Here is a 6,171-nt window from a genome sequence, read left to right on the forward strand (position 1 = left end):
CAAAACCAGGTGTGGCACCTCTAATCCCAGAACTCGGGCACGGGGGCAGGAGCTTGAGGGGTCCACTACCATCACCTACTATGCAGTTAGCCATAGCTATGTGGCATCCTGTTCAAAAAAAATAAACAAAATGAGCGGCTGGAGAGAGGGCTCAGTGCTGAGGAGCACTTGCTGCTCTCACAGAGGACCCAGGTTCAGTTCCCAGCGCTGACACAATGGCTCACAACCATCTGTAGATGCAATCCTAGAGTATCCAATGCTTCCTTTTGATTGGGGAGGTCCTTCTGTATATGTGTTTCTCTTTATTTTTGTTTTTGTTTTGTTCTTTTGGTTTTTCAAGACAGGGTTTCTCTGTGGCTTTTGGAGGCTGTCCTGGAACTAGCTCTTGTAGACCAGGCTGGTCTTGAACTCACAGAGATCCACCTGCCTCTGCCTCCAGAGTGCTGGGATTAAAGGCATGTGCCACCAACGCCCAGCTGTGTGTGTTTCTCTTATTGGTTGATGAATAAAACACTGTTTGGCCAATGAGGCAGGAAGATAGGCAGGACTAGGAGACGAGAATTCTGGGAAAGGGAGGCAGGAGAGCCTGCCAGAGATCAGCCGTTATGTAGACCATAAAGGAGTAACAGGTCCGGGCATTCTCCAGTAATTCAAGACCATGTGGAAATACATAGATTTGTAGAAATGGGTTAATAATTAAATTAGAGATAGCCAATAAGAAGCCCAAGCCATCAGCCAACAGTTTCATAATTAATATAGCATCTGTGTGTTTATTTGGGGATGGAAGGGGCTGGAGTAAAAGAACATCCGAGACACCCTTTCAGCTCCAAGGGCACTAGGCAGGACCATGTTGTATAGCTATGTAAGCAGAAAAAAGCATTCACACATGCAAAATAAATTATAATTAAAATTTAAACCAAAATTATATATATTTATATATATGTATGTGTGTATATATATAATTGTATTATATTGCAATATATAATATATATACATATATATATATATATATATATAATATATTTGGAACATAGATACATTGTGTTTTAACTAAATTGACCCAATTCAGATATGCATGACTTCTTGCTTTTAAAGAGATTTTACTCTTCAGTTTTGTCAGCGTGTATCTGTACAGGTGTTTGGGGGACTGCCCACAGAGACCAGAGGCCTTGGATTCCCTGGCGCTAGAGAGAGAGGTGATTATAAACACGGGTGCTGGGAACCAAACCCAGCTCCTCGATAAGAACAGTGCGTGCTCTTCACCTCCATTTCCAGCTTATCACATCATTTTGTGAGACAGGGTCTCAGGTAGCCCAGGTTGGCTTCAAACTCATTACCTACACAAGAATGACCTTGAATTTCTGATTCCCCTCCCACCACTTCTGAAGTGCTCAAATTACAAGCTTGAGCCACCAGACGGGGTTGGGGGGGGGCGCTACTTCACGCTGTGAATAGAAGCAGGGCTTTGTCACGCTGGGCGAGCATCCTACCCCTTGAGTTACATTCCCAGCCCTCATCAAATGTTCCGTTGCCACAAGAACATTTGAAATCTATTGTCTTGGCCATTTTCTTTTTTAATTTAAAATATCGTTGTTGTTGTATTGATATTTTGTAGGGAGCATACACATGCCATGGTAGCAGCAGAGGTCAGAGACATTTGATCAGTTCTGACCTTCAAATGAAGGCTCTGAGGACTGGACTCAAGTTGTCGGACTCGTAAAACAGGCACTTTTACCTGTGGAGCCTTCTCCTAGGCACATTTTATATTCCCCCCCCCAACAGTACTCTGCAGTCCCCCACCCCCATGCTAGCCACCGCCATACCCTCATTTTCCGTGAATTGAATACAAGGTAATTTTTTGAAAGAACAAAACTCTTATTAGGCTAAGTGGGGAAATCTGCAGAGGGAGTATGTTAGATAATAGAATGTCAATGGAATTAGCAATGTTTTAACTATTCTGACTAGGGGTATTCATGTACCAGAATGTTCTTGACGGAGAAACATCAAGCGTCTGAAACATTTTGATTCTGTAACTTACTCTGAAGTGGGCTGAAGGAGGTACTATGGCTAGGAATGCCACAAAAGATGACATCAGGTCCTACTGATGGGGCTCCCTGGCAAGGGTGATCATTTTCTAAATAATTAATTGGGAAAGTATGGACCTCGTTTTTCTATTAAGACTTCTATCACGCTTTGAACTGTGACAAGAGTGTTCTCTGTTGTTCTGATTCAGCCAGGGCCACCTTCATTCCGTGGTTACTGGAAGCTGTTGTCTGCCAGGCATTGTTACAGATGCTCGGCAAATAGAACACACACGCAAACCCTTGTGCTCACAGGATCCTCCCACCCTCTCGTGCAAAATGCTGCACAGAAAGCACTTCTGCTCTCCACGATCTGTGCCCTCACCACCAGAGTAGCAGAGAATGCTAGTTGCCTAGGCTGTATCTATCTCTACACATTCGTTAGCAGTAGAGGTCTCCTTTAATTACAGTGAGCATTGTATGACACTTTTCCTGGAGGCACATGACACAAATATTTATTTACCCCAGACAAAGAACTGATGATAGGTCAAAGTAAATAATACCATGGAAGACAAATTTGATGAACCAGTGAGTTTATTGGGATGTTTCAAATAAGAGGAGGTTGCTACATAACAGTGTACCTGTCTAGAAGGTATTTTCCAGACTCTCTTGCAGCTAGGATAGCTGTCATAATGAGGATTTCTATTGTTTTAAGAAAACACCATGACCAAAACCAACTTGGAGCTGAAGACAAGGAAGGAACTCCTGGCAGGAACCTGAAGGCAGGAACTGAAGCAAAGGCCATGGAAGAATGGTGCTTACTGGTTTGCTCCTCATGGCTTACTCAGATTGATTTCTTGTTTGGTTGGTTTTTTTTTTTTTTTTTTTTTGGTTTTGTTTTGTTTGAGACAGGGTTTTACTGTAGGTTTTGGCTGGCCTTGAACTCACAGAGCTCCCTCTGCCTCTCTGCCTCTGCCTCTACCTCTGCCTCTACCTCTGCCTCTGCCTCTGCCTCTGCCTCTGCCTCTGCCTCTGCCTCTGCCTCTGCCTCTGCCTCTGGAGTGCTGGGATTAAAGGCATGTGCCACCAACGCCCAGCTGGAGGCATTTTCTTAATTGAGGTTTCTCTTTCCAGAAACTCTTGCTTGTGTCAAGCTGAAAAAAAAAATAAAGAGCACAAGTAGGACAATAGCCAAGAGAACCTGGAACCCCAAATACTCAAGGTATTGGGTGGATCTTCAGTAAGGAATACCTTACCTGTGGAGGCTCTGGGGATGAGCCTAATAAATCCATTGATTTGCCAAGCTAGACTTGGGTGGAATCATATTTTGATCTGTTGTCAGTGCTATTCATATAGTGGGTAGACATTTGTTCATGTCTCCTCAGGAAAAGTTCACCCAACAGTGGGACTCCAGCAAAATTTCCTAAAGGGAGTTAGCATCTGGCAAGTGTCACTTATATCCTTTACTCCTTCCTCATAACTTATCATTTAGATATGGATGTGATGACTGGAACACCAGCGGTCGCTGTGAACCAAGAGGTGAAATCACCACTGAAATCTAGGATACTGGGATTGTCACAGTGAAAGCGTAGAAAGGACTTGGGCGCCAGATAACCCTGGAGTGGACAAGTCCTACCTCTAGACTTGTTTTATGTGTGAGAAAAATAAATCTGCTCCTTACTGTTGCAGAATATTTATTTACACTGTGTGAAGATGTGACTCTGTGATTAGTTTGACAAAGAGCTGAATGGCCAATAGCTAGGCAGGATTTATGAAGAGAGAGAATGCTGGGAAGAAGACAGGCAGAGAGGCCAGCAGGCTCAGAGCAAGTTGGACATGCCATACTGAGAAAGGATAAAAGCCACATGGTAGAATGTAGATGATTAGAAGCAGATTAATTTAAGTTGGCCAAGATTTCATAGTTAATAAGAAGTCTCTGTGTCATTATTGGGGGGCTGGTAATGGAAAGGAAGCCCAACAAGAAAGCTTACTACAATTGGCACCCGACATTGAGTACCAAATAATGTTTTTCTGTTGGCTTCGTGGCTGCACATTAATCTGCTGATATTTTAATTACTGTCTGCAGTCCCACAGTCCTACAGTCAGTGCCCTACCAGCCACTCAGGCAGCGGCCTGGCAGGGCTTCTGGCTCCATATCCCCAGCTCTGCCACGGCCACAATATGTAGATTGAAATTAAGTCTCTATTGTTCTATTTATCAATAAGACTTAGGAGTCAAAAGCTGGGGTGAGAACCTGATAGCTCAGAGAGGTTGAGTAGCAACTAGCTGACCTTCCTTTTGGTTCTGGGACAAGGGAAGAGAGGGGGATTTGCTCATATACACAGATGTATACACCCATACATACCAGAGTATACACCCATACACACAGATGTAAACACCCATACACACAAGGATATACACCCATACACACAGGGGTACATACCTATATTCACATGGGTACACACCCATATACACAGGGGTATACACCCAAACACACAGGGGTGTTGTGGAACATTAGTTTAAGATGTGGTACATTCGTTTATGCTGTGGAATGTTTGTTTAATGATGCAAAGATGTGTTGCATTCTTTTATGTTGCATTGATTTAACTCTGTGAAACTGTGTCACTTTGCCTGTCTAAAACACATGATTGGTCTAATAAAGAGCTGAATGTCCAATAGCTAGGCAGAAGAAAGGGTAGGTGGGGCTGGCAGGCAGAGAGAATAAATAGGAGGAGAAATCGGGGAAGAAGAGACTGGGGAGTGAGAAAAGAAGGGGCCAGCCACACAGCCACACAGCCACACAGCCACACAGCCACACAGCCACACACCCATCACAGCATAAGAAGGAAAGAAAAGATATACAGAAACAGATAAAGGTAAAAACCCAGAGGCAAAAGGTAGACAGGGTAAGTTAAGAAAAGCTGGCTAGAAATGAGCCAAGCTAAGACTGGGCATTCATAAGAAAAAATAAGCCTCATGTATTTATTTGGGAGCCGGGTGGCAGGCCCTTCAAAGAGCAAAGAGTAAAAATAACCAACTGCACAGGGGTGTACACCCAAACACATAGGGGTATGCACCCCCAAACACAGGGATATAAATGCAAACACCCAAACACATAGGGGTATATACCCAAACACACAGTGGTATACACCCATACACCCTGGGTGATACGCCTATACATACAAATTCTTGGGTACACAAACACACACACACACACACACACACACACACACACTAGTAGATAGTAAATTTTTTGTTTTTTGAGACAGGGTTTCTCTGAATTGCTTTGGAGGCTGTCCTGGCACTCACTCTAAAGACCAGGTTGGCCTTGAACTCACAGAGATCTCCTGCCTCTGCCTCCCGAGTGCTGGGATTAAAGGTGTGTGCCACCAACACCCGGCTAATCTTTTTTTTTAATTGTTTTCTTTTGCCAGGTGGTGGTGGCTCCAGAGCGAGTGCCAGGACAGGCTCCAAAGCTACACAGAGAAACCCTGTCTTGGAAAAAGAAAAAGAAAGAAAGAAAGAAAGAAAGAAAAGGGAGGGAGGGAGGGAGGGAGGGGGAGGGAGGGAGGGAGGGAGGGAGGAAGGAAGGAAGAATTTTCTGTCTCTTACATGGGTGCTTTACCTATAGAGACCAGAAGAGGGCATCAGATGGACCTGGACCTGAAGTCAAGGATGGTTGTGAGCCTCCATGTGGGGTCTGGGAATCAAGCCCAGGTCCTCTGGAAGAGCAGCCAGTGCTCTTAACCACCAAGCCATCTCTCTAGCCCACTATATTATTTTTCTTTTAAATGCTTGCAAGCTGGGCATTTAATGGAACACACCTTTAATCCCAGCATTTGGGAGGCAGAGGGAAACAGATATCTGTGATGCCAGCCTGTGTAGGGAGCTGCAGAAAACCGCACCCAAAAGATGGCGCCAGTTTCCGCCCTCTGCCAGCCCGACGGCAAGCGCTCTCTGTGGTAAACAACTCCAAATTAGGCAAAGGTCATGTATCCTCTTAATTCTGCTTGGAGACAACCTATCCTGGCGCGCCACTTAGGGTTAGGTGATTGGTAGATGTAGACTATATCAGGCCCCGTCTCCCTCGGCCCGGGGCCGCCGCTGCCATTATACATTGTACAAAGCAAAGAGGTTCCCGATTAAACTG

Source organism: Cricetulus griseus, chromosome 9 (genome assembly GCF_003668045.3).
Source record: "Cricetulus griseus strain 17A/GY chromosome 9, alternate assembly CriGri-PICRH-1.0, whole genome shotgun sequence".
NCBI classification, from domain to species: Eukaryota; Metazoa; Chordata; class Mammalia; order Rodentia; family Cricetidae; genus Cricetulus; species Cricetulus griseus.